General features: G+C 42.1%; 1 protein-coding gene across 3 annotated transcripts in view; it reads right to left on the bottom strand.

The window, feature by feature from the left end:
• SACK1B (scaffolding CK1 anchoring protein B) overlaps positions 1-5,997 on the bottom strand; it is a 79,819-nt gene extending 73,822 nt beyond the window's left edge. The window contains exon 1 of one of the 3 annotated variants that reach the window (XM_087438732.1): positions 5,976-5,997. The gene's annotated coding sequence lies outside the window, so the exon portion shown is untranslated. Of the gene's footprint in view, positions 1-5,577; positions 5,787-5,975 lie in introns of those variants that run through there. The other 2 variants (XM_087438730.1, XM_087438729.1) reach the window with 2 other exon arrangements.
• Between the last annotated feature and the right edge of the window lie 7,857 nt (positions 5,998-13,854).

The raw sequence follows: 13,854 nt of genomic DNA, 5'->3' as shown, positions 1-13,854 counted from the left end.
CTGTGATATTAAAATCAAAGATGATAATTAGTTTCTTTAACTCAAATAATAAATTATTTTATCAAGTCATTTACTCTATGTGTGTGATACCTGCACACTCCTACTTAGGATACTCAAGGGCTCCTGTCCCAAATTTCTAGAGAATCATATTTTGAATCTGATGCCCTTCGGGAGATTTTATGCTCTTTTCTTTTAAATCTTCTTATTCTAACTCTCCAACATACAAGACTTAACCTGCTAAATGGGAGTAAATCTACTCTATAAACAAAATACAGAATTTAATATAGTTTGAAGACCCTATATTAATAAGAGGGCTCTGAAACAAGGCTTTGAATATGCACCAGAGGTGACCGATTTCTCTGAGAATAGGTTTAGACATGAATGTATAAGAAGTGGCCTAGTATTGCACAAATAAATGTTTTTGCAATAAAGCACTTTCTATATTACTTTTGATGTATACGGACTGACACTTTTTGTCTGATATTAACAGACATAGAAACTGTAAACATATGCTGTAATTTTAATTTTCTTTAATACCATTTTCTTACTGAGTTTTTTTAAAGAAAGGATAGATTATATGCGTAAGTGGTCCCCTACTTAGTTCCTTTGACCTCTGAACTTTTCTACATTAGACATTAACACTCAAAGTACCTTTTCTGTGATAAATCCAGCCTTTAATCCATCAATTAACAAATATTTCAACTAACTAGGCAGTGAGGCTATCACAATGTCAATATGCAGTTTCAAAAACATCACCTTTCTTTCTACCATCTTTCTACTCTACTATTTGCACTCTTATTTGAATATTTTATTGAAAACTTGAACTTATTTTATAAGTTTTTGGAAAAATGAAAAAATGAAAGTCTTTATGTTAGTGATAAAACGCTTATCTAATAAACTGAATATAATCAAGGAGAAGATGGAAATCATTGGACTTGCCAAAAGAGGTAAATCTTTAGTTTTAATCAGACAACCATTGTACACATGTTCCATTGTGAAGGAAAAGAACAAATTTTTAAAAAATTGTATAAAATGCTAGAAATGTACCGTTGAATATCGTATTTAACATTCAAAGTGTAAATGGGAATTTTATTTAGAATATATTTTAGCTATTAGAGAATAGAATTTCCCTTGTAATAGATGTTTGTTATTTGATTTTCATATAATTTGACTTTTATAGATTTTTTTTAGAAACATACAATGTACCAAAGTAGAGAACTGTACTGATAGAGATGACAGAAATAAAGAAAGATAAATAAATAAATAAGTGAGCAGATGGAGAAATAGACAAATAAATATAAGTAGGGAATGTGAGAGAAGGAAAAAGAAAAATACGCAAGGTGAGGTAGGAAAAGAAGACAAGAGAAAGGATGAGAAGGGATGAGTAAAGAAGGGAAGGGGAGCAGAGGAAAGAAGGAAAGGGAGGAAAACGAAGACAAGGAACCAGAAGGGACAAAACGAGGCCAGAAAAGATAAGATTGGACAAAAGAATAAAGGGACAATAAGAGATGAGAAAGAAAAGGAAGGGTTGAGATAAAAAAAAATGAATCACTGGGGAATGCTGTTGATCGATAGTTCCTTACTCTAAAAACAACTGAGCTTCATTTCGCCCTTCTCTAACAAATAATTTAGAAGTGACATTTATTTGAGAAAAATACAATTCTTTTAAAACAGCAGGAAACAGCTGCTGAATGAGTCAGACGAGACTAAGTATTTGGAGCAACATGCTGTTAAGAATTAAAGCCATCAATGCCTGTGCATGTATATCAATTGCTTGTGCATGTATATAAACGACAGCCCAGACAAACAGCCCACGGTGGGTGATTGATTCTATTACAGCCATTGGGGTGGAAGATGCCACTGTTTAGCGCTTTGAAAACTGCCTTTTCTGCCCCAAGTGAATAATGCTTATACAATCAGACAAGCAACCAGATGACAAATGGAGAACTAAAACCCTCTGAAATGAAAATCTGACAACAGAAGTGGAAATAATGAGCTTCCCAGTGATACTTTGGGGAGACCTTAGTTGACATTATTTTATGGTACCTCAATAAGAAGTGATCATAGAGAATTTCAGAGCAGAATGGGACACGCTAGTGATCATGTAGTCCAAACCCTTCACAATGCCGGTGAAAAACTCAAGAGGCCAACAGAATTTAAGTACTTGGTCCAAAATCACAACTCAGGTCTGCTACTGTTCAATTTCACAAATGATTAAGAAACCTATACAACATCTGCTGGGACCTTCAGAGAATATGAAGAAAATGCTAAGCAAATGGACCCGATCCACTAATTTCTGTTTGTACTTATAATGATTATTAGGTACCTAACTGTGAGCTTCCTGAGATCCAGGAACAGTATCTTGTTAGCTTCATACCACCAGGGCGGAACACACTGCCCAGCGCACAACAGCTTATATATACATACAGAAATCATATCTATATGTCGAGTACATATATAGAGATATCATGACTGCACAGCTTTTGTATAAACTCTTTAAAATGGGCCACTGCCAGTAACATGGAGATTACACCTGACCCTATGCCAGTACTCCAGAGGCTGACCATCACTACCTTACCTTCCCCAGGGATGAGTGCAGTCTACAAATTACATATAGCTCAAAAGATAAATAGCATGTGCCTTTAGGAGACATCTGGCCTCGCTCCTAAGGACTGTGTGAAAATAAAACAAAATACAAACTGGGTAGTAATTATACGTCCCCAGACGAAAAGGTTCCTCATATCATTCATGATCATGTGATTCAAGCACTTCCCAACAGAGATGTGCCCAACGGGTGAATATCCCTTATATTTGGATCACCTCCAACACAGGCTCATCTTCCTTCCAGCATCATAGCTGCTGAAAACATCTTTTGCCTCCCTGATCTCCCATCCCTACCTCCTGTATATGTTAGCCTCCTGACTCCTTAATAAACCCTCCTCCCCAATCCTGGAGCCAACTTGCTCCTCCACTCCACCTCCACACATACCCTTTCTACTGGAGCCTACCATTTCCCCAGCTCCTGTGTCAGAAGCCCCCACTACTCAGTCTCCAACCATTGCTAGTGATTGTTGGTGCCAATCCCCCTGGGAACCCTACTCCACCCTTGTGGGCTGGGAGAGAGACCTCAAAATAGTGCCAATGCCCACCGACCCACCTCAGTAGGAAGGAAGCTCCACCTGAAGGCTCCAGCACATTTTCTCAGAGAAATGTTGGTAGATTTCATTCTTGATGGAGCTTAGGTGTTATCTGTATAAAATTTAATCCCTGGTATCCTTAAAATCCATAACCATCATTTAGAACTCTCTTTCCATGGTGGGGGGAGGGTAAGAGGGGAATGTATTCAGATTTTCAAATGATAAGTTCATGAACAAAGTTCTAAAATACATCCCACTTCTAGACCAGAAATAATTAAATGAACAAAGTACATTTCAAAATTAACAGTAACATTGTGTTTAACAGACTCTGTGAATTGTGAAACATCCTGAAACACTCATATTTCGCAAGTTACAGAGGGATAGACATGTAAACTTACCTAACCAGCTAAACAAGGACAACTGGTAATTTTACAAATAATTAGTTAAATTAAGCTAAGTGGGCCTGTTCAAAAGGTCTCCTCCAACCAGATTTATGCTATACAAGAGGCCTGCTTGACTGGGATCACATTTTCTCCACAAGAATCTGCAGACTTAAAGTACAATGTTTCATCTTGGAAACTCATTATTGTATAATTTAATTGAATGGGAAACAGGTAAGTGAGTTGCTGCAGGGTAAGTCACAGCCAGGAAAATACTCAATGTACGAACCTCCACTGTAAACTGTAAGGGGATATGGCAGCAGGAGGGGATATAATAGAGAGAATAATAAAATTAATTAACACATCCCAAAAGAGTTTAGTCAGTTCTAGTTAAAGTAATAATCTCTGGAGAGTAATCATAAAAGACATCACTGAGTCAGCACCAGAGGTGTGGTTCCTCTCCATCTATGCAATCCCTTTCAGCAACTGTTCAACTGCTGATGCTTCCCACAATAAATTGGGAGCATCTGCCATCTAGAATGTGCCAGCTTTAAAAGCAGGATCCACCCAGCCCCTCAAGCAGGCTCTGAGGGTGCAGCCAGCACCCTTAATAAGTGTGTGCACCACGTGTGCCCTAACTCCAAAAGCAATGGGGTGGAATCTGGAACTGGGAGGTGCGGGGCTTTGCACCATTCTGGGAACCATCGGAAGAGGAGGAGAAAACAAGCAAAACAAAGCCTCGCCCCACCCCCACTTCATCCTGTTTCACACCATTCTCATCCTTCAGTTATTTTGAAAAACCAAGAAGACCAGCTTTCTCTTTTAAGTCCCTTTCATCACTGTCCCCTTTCTGATTTCTTGTTAGGACTGACTCAGCCACAGTCATGGATTTCCCTGGGGCTCCTGCATTTGTTGGGGATGAGAAAGGCAAAGAGGGGAGGTGCCTGCCAGTAACTTGGCAAAATGTGGAGCAAGTGGGAATCTGGAAACAAGCTGTTGGACATCATAGTCTAGCCTTGACAGCTTGTCACCAGCAAGGCTTTTTCTTAGTGTTCTGGCCTCCTGGGTTCTTGTTTCCACTTCTGGGTCACAGATCCTATATCCCATAACCTCATCACTCCATGCATAGTCAACAAGCTATCCTGTGTTCCCATAACCTCCAGTCTCCTCCCTATAAAGCACTATTGTCTCTTTACAGACCCACGATTCTAGCAACTAACACTTGCACATTCTCTGCCTCCTCACCCACCTTATACAGGCGATAATTCTCCCAACGTGTCACAAAGAATAGGCCTAACGTCACCAAGTACCTTTCCAGGAGCCATCTCCTCTAGTCCCACTCTCCTTTTAAAGCCACCACAACCGAGAGCAGTGGTTCTCAAAACTGTATGTACTAGAATCACCTGGCGAGCTAATCAAGGACACAGCCCCAGACTCAGGACGATCCAAGTTTGAAAAGCACGGGTCTTGACTAATCTGAGCGCAGAAGCGGGATCGGATACAAATAGGAAAATAGATTTTGTCAAGAAAAACTTCGTCTTCCTTTTTGAGTTCTGCTCCTCACTCGAGATCTAACGCACACACCCATGACCCTCTGCAGCCTAGGCTCCTCACCTTTTCTCCCGTACCCTCCCAGGCCCCTCCACTTCCACCTTTTACTTCCTCCCACAAGGCTCTTCCCAGCACCTCTCCACCCGCTTCCTCTCCCGGGGTCCTCTGCGGACTCTTAGAAGCAAAAGGAAACGAATCCAACGTCCACGGTGGGCGGCGCCTGTCCCTAGTGGAACCCGAACCCATCCCGCGTGAGATGTAACTTTTCAAACTTCCCAACTCACTCTCCCCTGCACGATAATTAAAGTAGGCAAGACAGAGGAAACTGAACAGTGCGCCCCGGTGAATTTCCGATCCCGCGCGGGCTCCCAAAGGGAGATCCCTTTCCCTCCGCTCCGCCGGGCCGCCCCGGGTGGGTGCAGCCCCGGGGCCCTGTCGCACCTCCTTCCCCGCGCCCGCCAGTGTCCCGCCCGCCGACCCCGGGGAGGGGAGCCGGGAGCCCCACTTACCGCCAGGAGCGCCCCGGCGCAGCGCGCAGCCGCTCCCGCCGCCGAAGGTTTGCCTCCCAGGAAGCGGCGAGGGCGGGGAGGGGAGGGGCGGGGAGGGGAGTTACCTGCGAGCGTCAGGTCGGTGGAGGGAAGCTTATTCCCGCCCGGGACCGCGCCTCCCCGCGACTGGGAGCAGAGCTGAGTGAGGGCGGGTGTGGGGACGAGTTGCAACAAGTCCGAAGTCTTGTCACTCCAAACCCCGCGCAGCCAGAGAGCGCCTTGGAACCTGTCTGAACTCAAAAACCCAACCCTCTACCAGCAAAGTATAAAGCCTTTCTTTCCGTCCCCCCTCGAGGCTACAGGGCATTACAAGTCCCGACGTCTCGGCTGGGCGAGCAGCGACCCATGAGGACTCTCACCTGGGAAGAGGGTGGACCTGGGAGGAGCGGGGCTGTGCTCCCGTCTCCCCGTCCTTCCTGGGCTCCGGAATGCACGGGGGGGAGGCCGAGGGGGCCGCAGGGTGAGCGCGAGGGTTGTTCCACCCTCCAGAGAGTGGGGCGGATTCAGTAGGTAATTCCAATCGGCAGCCACGGTGCAGATCCCTACCCAACCGCCTGAGTGTTTCCAGGCTTGGAAAAGACCAGAAGGTGGAAAGTGGAAGAAAAAGTGTTTGTGCGTTTACATTTTGGTATGAAAGAAGAGTTTTATATATCATCAAAGATTTGGTACTGATTTTGGACTGTCCTGGTTGCTAGATGGGATGACAAGACACTGATTAAAATAAGGATACCTGCATGAAAAACGGGTCTCTCTAGGTGGGATACTATGGAGCAACGTTGTGGGAATATAGTGTGGTTTTAACATATAATAATTACAGCAATTAATAAAAGCCATTTTTGATTTCCTTGTCTACATCTCAGTAAATCTATCATGAGTCCTTGTAGTAATCGTATAACTCTATGTAGTCTTCAAGATAGAGCCATTTGCAGCAAATGTTAAAAATGCAGCCTAGAACAGAACGAATGAAACTTAGGGTAATAATAGGCATATTTTTCTGGCATGATATGTAAATTATCATAAAATGAAATTGACCTTAAAAATGATTTTTATGGCTATTTTGCCCTGAATAAAAGACGTGGAGAAAATGCTAAACTGTTGGGATTTGAGTTAAGTCCTGACTAATGAGTAGATCTAGACAGGAGAATGAAATTTACATATTCTTCCTGTTGAAACAGTGCAAAGGCCAAAGGCCAGAAGTAAAACTAAGTTCCAGGACAGCGCAAAGCTAAGCTTCCAGAGCGTGCTGTTTGTGAGCTGTAGTGTCTTTTCTTCAGCAGCATGTAGAAAATTGTCTTGTTTTACATATTTAACTTTTTCCATCTGTTCCTACTAATTTCCATGTCTCACATTTTAATATTTTTGCAATTCTGGTCTTCATTTTTGACATGCAGGCGGCCGACTCACGCAATTCACGTTCTTTGTGTGGTACTTCATTAGCTGGTATCCTTTCGCAGTGTTCAAAAATAATTCTGGACGTTTCTTAAAGGAGCAATATTTATGAGCATTTTGAGACTGCATATCTAAATATACACTTTTTAAATAACAGCAGGAATATTTAGACTAAAGAAATTAAAATGAGCCCATGGGGTCTAATTTTATTAAGATATACATTTATACATAAATCAAGTGAAATCGCAAAGAAGGATATCTACTAGAGTGTTAATTATTAAAACCAAATAAAAGAGAGGAAAATGTAAGTGGAGAGGGAGAATCCATTAAAGGCTCTGTGTTAAGTGCTTTCCATCCTTTGTGGGATGGGAGAATATATAAAATTGACCTCACCCCTTCAGGAGCCTAGAAGCCAGGTGAGGAGAAAAGACATAGGCACAAGGAAATGGAGCTAATAGTAGAAACCAGTGTGAGAGACTTGAAGTGGAAAGGCCCCATGGACTTTAAGAGGTAAGAGAAAGGAATGATTAACTACTTAGATCACTGGGGAATGCTGACAGAACTTTGTAGAATTGTTGGAATTTGAATTGGGTCCTAACTGATGAGCAGACTTGGTAGGAGACTGAAATTGACTTATGACTACAAGCTGAAAGAGCAGAGTGAAAGCTAGATGTAAGAAAATGAAAGCAAGTTCCAAGACCATACAAATCAACAGCCAGATTTAGCCATGGGCAGGGCATGGCTGTGTTGAAAGGTAAGTTTAGAAATAAAGTTCAGAGTCATTTTCTCACCCAGGGAATGAGGTCAGTATTATTTCCTATCTAGGATTATGAGAATGATGAATTAGAAATAGTATATGTAAAGCCCTTATCACAGCATCTGGTATGTGGTAAGACCACAGTAAGTGGCCACTCTTATACTGGGGGTCAGATTGTGAAAAGCCCTGCCTGCAAGCTGCAAAATATGAACTTGTGTCTACTGATGGTGATATAATGACTAATCTAAGTGGTGGTGGCAGCCATGAAGGGACTCAGAGAGACTGCCTGAGACCACCCGGAGCATCGAGAGGACCCAGCGCCCTGGTACCAGCAAGGGCCCTTTGAATCCATCCAGCTCCCCAGAGCTCCAGCTGCCGCAGGGTGAGTCTTTCCTGGGTCTTTGATCTCCTGATCAGCTGCTGAAGGTCCTTGAGTTTATTTGATAGCAGTTCTTATGTTTGTCTGGGTGGGATAGGTTGTCCTCTGTGTTGGCAGAGAATTCCAAACCTGGTGCTCAGGTTCCCTTGGCCTTTGAACCAGGAAAATAAGGAGACTAGCCGGTGGCTTGAGTCAGAGTTTTCCGTTTGCCTCCTTCACTGAATCAACTAGCCAAAAGCAAAACTCTTCATGAATGAGGGCCAGCCTTGGCTGACTCCAAAGAATACCCTTGAATGAGTTAGTTTCGGCTAACTCCAAAGAGAAGGGACATTTTGCTCCCTCTGATTGGCATTGCCAGTGTCTCTGGGTGACCAGTGGACAAGTGGAGGTATCTGAGATCAATTCTCAAGATGTGCAACAGTCCTTTGAGGAACTCCAAACCACATAATTAAGTAATTTGTCTCATCTAGGGATGTGCAATAAGGGTGATTGCCAGCCCTCTGAGCCACTATAATTGTTTTAGGCAATCAATAGGAGAAACCAAGACACATAAGAGGGCGGAAGCAACTCACTGATGACACTCTGAGGAGCTACACCTATAAGCAGCACACTTTGATCCACCACCCTGAACCACTAGATTGACTTGCTGAACCAGAATGGAAAACAAAACATCAAAACCAGAAAACTGTGCGACGTCTGACAGCCAGCCGCCAGCATAAAATGTCTAATACTTACAGAGCACAGACTTGCAAGTGGCTTCCTAAATGGAAAGATGTTACTAAAGGAAATCTCACTTTAAAATGGCCAAGATGGGGCAGTTTCAATTTGCCCCAACTAGGGTGTTTGAGAACGCAGTTAGAGAGAGGCAAGTATAAAACTAGACAATCAGAATGCGATGCATGTTTTGATTGGTATTTGGAAGCATCCAAGCGAGAAAATGATAGAATTGTTTCCTGGAAAGAGATTAGTAGAACTCTATCTGATACTGTCTTTGAATTGAAGAAAACTGTTGAAGCTAGCACAGCACTTAAATTGGCAGATCCTCTGACAGCTCTTCCCTTATACCCATTGATTTTGGAGCTGCCGGGTCCAGATGCCATTTCATTGCCTCCTCCTCCCACACCAGTACCTTTATCCAAGGCGCAATAGAAAAATCCAGACCCCTGTACTGTAATTGTCCCCTTTAAAGAGAAAACTTCTATTAGGGAAGGAGGTGGAGCTGTACTGATACCTCAGTCTATTCCTTGGACCAAATCAGAACTCAGAGACATAGCCAAGGATTTCCCAGATCCGCTTATGCATCTAGAGGGTTTTGCTAAGGAATTTGAATTAATGATCAGAGTTTATGTACCAGGATTCTCAGATCTTTACCAGTTACTTCACATGATTGTCTCAGAAAGTAAAGTTAAGGAGTAGATAGAAAGAGCAGAATGGGCAAAGCCAATGGACAACATTAGACGTCAAGGAGTGGAAGATAAAGAAAGATGTTTAGAAACAGCATAAGCTTTTGAGAGCCATTGCAAGAATATTTCCTAAGATAACTAACGAAATAAAATACAGCAATGCAAATGTAGGCTTGATGAGCCTATTCCAGATTTTTATGAGAGATTCCACAAAATCTTTAAACCATATTCAGGGATGGCTCTCGAAACCTTTGAGAACCATCAAAATGATCCGTTACTTAATTCAGCCTTTTTGGAGGCTGTTGATGAAAGTTAGCAACTCTCATCAAACAACACGACTTAGCCTGGTCTGCTTAACACACTAACATATTAGTAACAATGGCTGACCAACTTTCTAAACTATTAAAAACAAAGAAAAGAAGACTGCTGAGAAAACAATGAATTTGTAATTGAAACAGCTTAGTAATCAAACAAGAGCTCACCCCGTGGAAGACCAACAGATCTACGAGAAACAAAGGAATCAGGTCTTTGCTTTCACTGCAAAAAGCTTGGGCGTCAGAAAAAGGACTGTAGAAAGGGAGAGACCTTGGGGAGGGTCAGGATGAAGACCCAGAACACAAAGGCAAACAAGAATAGGGGTGCTCCGAGGATTCTGAGGGGGTCTTCTCATTTCCCCTTTCAAATACCTTAGGAGCCATGGAGATACAAATTAAAGGAGTCACAGTAACAGCCTTAATAGACACCGGAGCCACTTATCCGTTCTAAACCCTACCCCGTTTAAGGAGACCCTCCCTGGGAGTAATATAACAATTCAGAGGGTAGAGGTTTCAAACTCATCTGTCACTGTATTCAAATCTGTTCCAATTGATTTGCAAATTGGAGAAATTAAAGAAAAACACTCCTTTCTCTTAGTCAACAGTGCTCCTCTACATCTGATTGGACAGGATCTCTTAGAGAAATATGGAGCTTATACTTGTTTTACTCCAAAGGGAGAAATGTATTTAAGTTCGGGATTAACCCCTTCCAATAGGACAACTAAACATAAAATGATGATTTTAACTCAAGTAGCCATTCAAGATAATAAGGAAACTCTTAAACAAGTTCCTCAAGAGCTTGGGGCTTCTACTCCTACAGATATAGGCAGGATTCATTCAGCAGAACCTATTAAGATTTCATTAGACTCAAACAAACTGTTGCCAAATGTTCAACAGTAACCATTGAAGACAGAAGCCATAGAAGGAGTAAAGCATCTGATACAGTCCTACCTAGAGAAAGGACCCATAATACCCTGTACCAGCCCCTGGAATTCACTTGTGTTTCCTGTAAGGAAGGCAAACAGAAAGGGATGGAGATTTGTACACGATCTAAGGGCAATAAATGCTGTAGTTATGCCATGCCACCCTGCGGCACCAAATCCACACACCTTACTGTCTTTCATCCCAGTGAACAGCATGTACTTTTCAGTAATTGATTTACGTAGTGCTTTCTTTAGCATACCGATCCATCCTGGGGATTTAAACCTGTTTGCTTTCACGTGGGGAGGATGACAGTATACATAGACAGTAATGCCACAGGGGTACACAGAAAGCCCAACTTATTTTTCACAAATTTTAAAATTGACCTAGACAAGCTTGAGTTCCCCCAGTGGTCAACTCTGATCCAACACGTGGATGATTTGCTTCTCTGCTCAGGAGATTTAGCAGATTCACAGCAGGACACAGTATATCTTCTTCAACAGTTAGCACATAAAGGACATGAAGTGTTCAAAGAGAAATTGCAATTTAGTCAACCAGCAGTTAAATATCTAGGACATGTGATACCAGCACAAGGACTGTTAATTGATCCAAATAGAGTCAATGGAATTCTGGCTGTTCCAATGCCAGAAACCAAAAGACAGCTTAGAGGATTTTTAGGGTTAGCAGGATATTGCTGGAATCGGATTCCTCAATTTTCAACTTTAGCCCAACTTCTGTATGAACTGTTAAAACAAGAACAACCAGAACCCTTAAACTGGGCTGAAGAAATGAAAAATTTAAAGGAAGCCTTAACACAAGCACCTTCATTGGAGCATCTGATCTATGACCTGCCCTTTTTCCTTTTTGTCCATGAACATAAAGGAATAGTTTCAGGAGTCCTAACTCAAAAACACAGGGACAGTCACAGGACCGTTGGTTACTACAGCCAACAAATAGATCCAGTGGCAAAAGGATTACCTTCATGTCTTAGAGCTGTAACAGGAGCTGCAAGGCTAGGTAAAGCTATGGAAGAAATAGTAATGGGTAAATCTCTATTTGTCTATGCTCCTCATTCATATGAAGCTTTGTCAAATTCTCATCATACTCAACATTATTCTGTGAGTTGATTAACTTGTTACGAAATTGTTTTGTTTCTCCCAGTATAACCGCTTAGATGTAAAAGGTCGAATCCAGCCATCTTGCTTCCGGATAATGCCGAGCCATCTAAATTTGATCATGACTGCATAAAATTAACTGTCTAGTTCTTGACCCCTAGGGATGATTTACATGAAAGTCCCGTAACTAAGGTTGACCTTATATTGTTCACAGATGGCTCATACTTTGGAGGACCCACTCTCATGTCAAGTTGGATACGCTGTGGTTTTTCTAGTCTCCATTCTTAAGAGGGCCCCCTTGCCTGACGCTCACTCAGCACCACAAGCGGAACTTGTTGTACTGACTAGAGCCTGTCATTGGCTAAAGGAAAGACTGCAAATATTTTTACTGACAGTAGATATGCATTTGGAGGAGCCCATGATTGGGGGATGCTCTGGAAGCAAAAGGGTTTCTTAACCTCTACCGGACAGCATATTAAAAACGAGAAACAAGTGGCTGCTCTGTTGGAAGCCATCTTACTCCCTAAGAAATTGGCAATAATAAAAGTACAAGGCCACTCCAAGGCAGTCACCTTAGAGACTAAAGGAAACAAGTTAGCAGATCAAGCAGCTAAGGAAACTGCCTCACAAATGGTGATTCCACAAACTTTGATATGTTCCTTGTCCCTCTCTAACTTGGCTGAGGCTTTGTTTGATTTTCAGCAGACCACCACAGAAGAAAAACAAATGTGGCTTCAAAAAGGAGAGAGGGGCTTTTGATTCTCACAGGAACCTATGGATTGGACCTAATCGATGCTGTATACTTCGTTTAGAAGCTCAACTTCCATTTCCACAGTATATTCAGGATTTGACTCATTGGGCCCCAGAGAAAATGATCTCTTGGAGGAAAAGAATACTTTTGGAAAACTTCTTTCACTATAGCACAGAGAACATATTCCAAATGTTTAATCTGCCCTAAGCATAACGCAGGGAGACCCCTAGATAGTTCAAAGGGAGTTTTCCCTTTGCCAGTGGGACCATTTGAATTTTGGCAGATGGATTTTATCCAAATGCCTCCCTCTCAAGGTTATCAATATGTACTTGTTATGATTTGCATATTCTCTCATCAAGTTGAAGCATTTCCAGCTCAGCAGGTAGGTAAATTACTATTGGAACGTATTATTCCAGGATGAGAAGTTCCAGCGGAACTACACAGAGACCAAGGGACTCATTTCACCTGACAAATTATGAAGGAAATTTGTAAGATCTGGCCTATATTACAGCATTTTCACTGCACTTATCACCCCCAAACATCAGGCCTAGAGGAACGAACAAATGGCATAATTAAGACCTAGTTGGCTAAACTCACAGATGCATTTTCTCTGGCATGGACTAAAGCCCTTCCGCTGTGTTGCCTAACCTAAGACCAACACCCTTTGGCAAACATCAGTTGTCTCCATTTGAAATTATTACTGGCAGACCAATGCATCTCGATGAAGGATTATATGAGCCTTCTTTACTAAAAGGTGACACACTTCACTGTTGTAAAATCTTGACCAAACTCTTGAAAGAACATTCAAAATTAGTTGTTGATGCATGTGATGTAAACTTACTCATGGAGGAAGACATACAGACTCATGACTTACAACCTGATGACTATGTTTATTGGAAACAACATCATCTGAAAAACTCTTTACAGCCTAAATGGAAAGGACCTTATCAGGTCCTTCTGACTAATTCCTGCACAGCTAAATTACAAGGAATTGACTCTTGGATCCATATTTCTCACTTAAAAAGGGCACCAACTCTGGATGGTCATCAGAGCGTATTTTGGACTTATGACTGAAACTATAGTGATAAGATGAGGATGAGAAGCAGCCAACAGCCCGTGTGGCTAGCTCTTCCAAGAGTCTGGACCAGGCCAGTAATTAAGGGACAATATACATTATTTTTGCTTATTACTGAACTCACCTATTCTTGT

This window comes from Ceratotherium simum, chromosome 13, assembly GCF_057802395.1.
Source record: "Ceratotherium simum simum isolate JZ-2026a chromosome 13, ASM5780239v1, whole genome shotgun sequence".
Classification (NCBI taxonomy): Eukaryota; Metazoa; Chordata; class Mammalia; order Perissodactyla; family Rhinocerotidae; genus Ceratotherium; species Ceratotherium simum.
The sequence above is the reverse complement of the archived record's forward strand: the minus strand, read 5'-3'. Positions and strand labels throughout refer to the sequence as shown.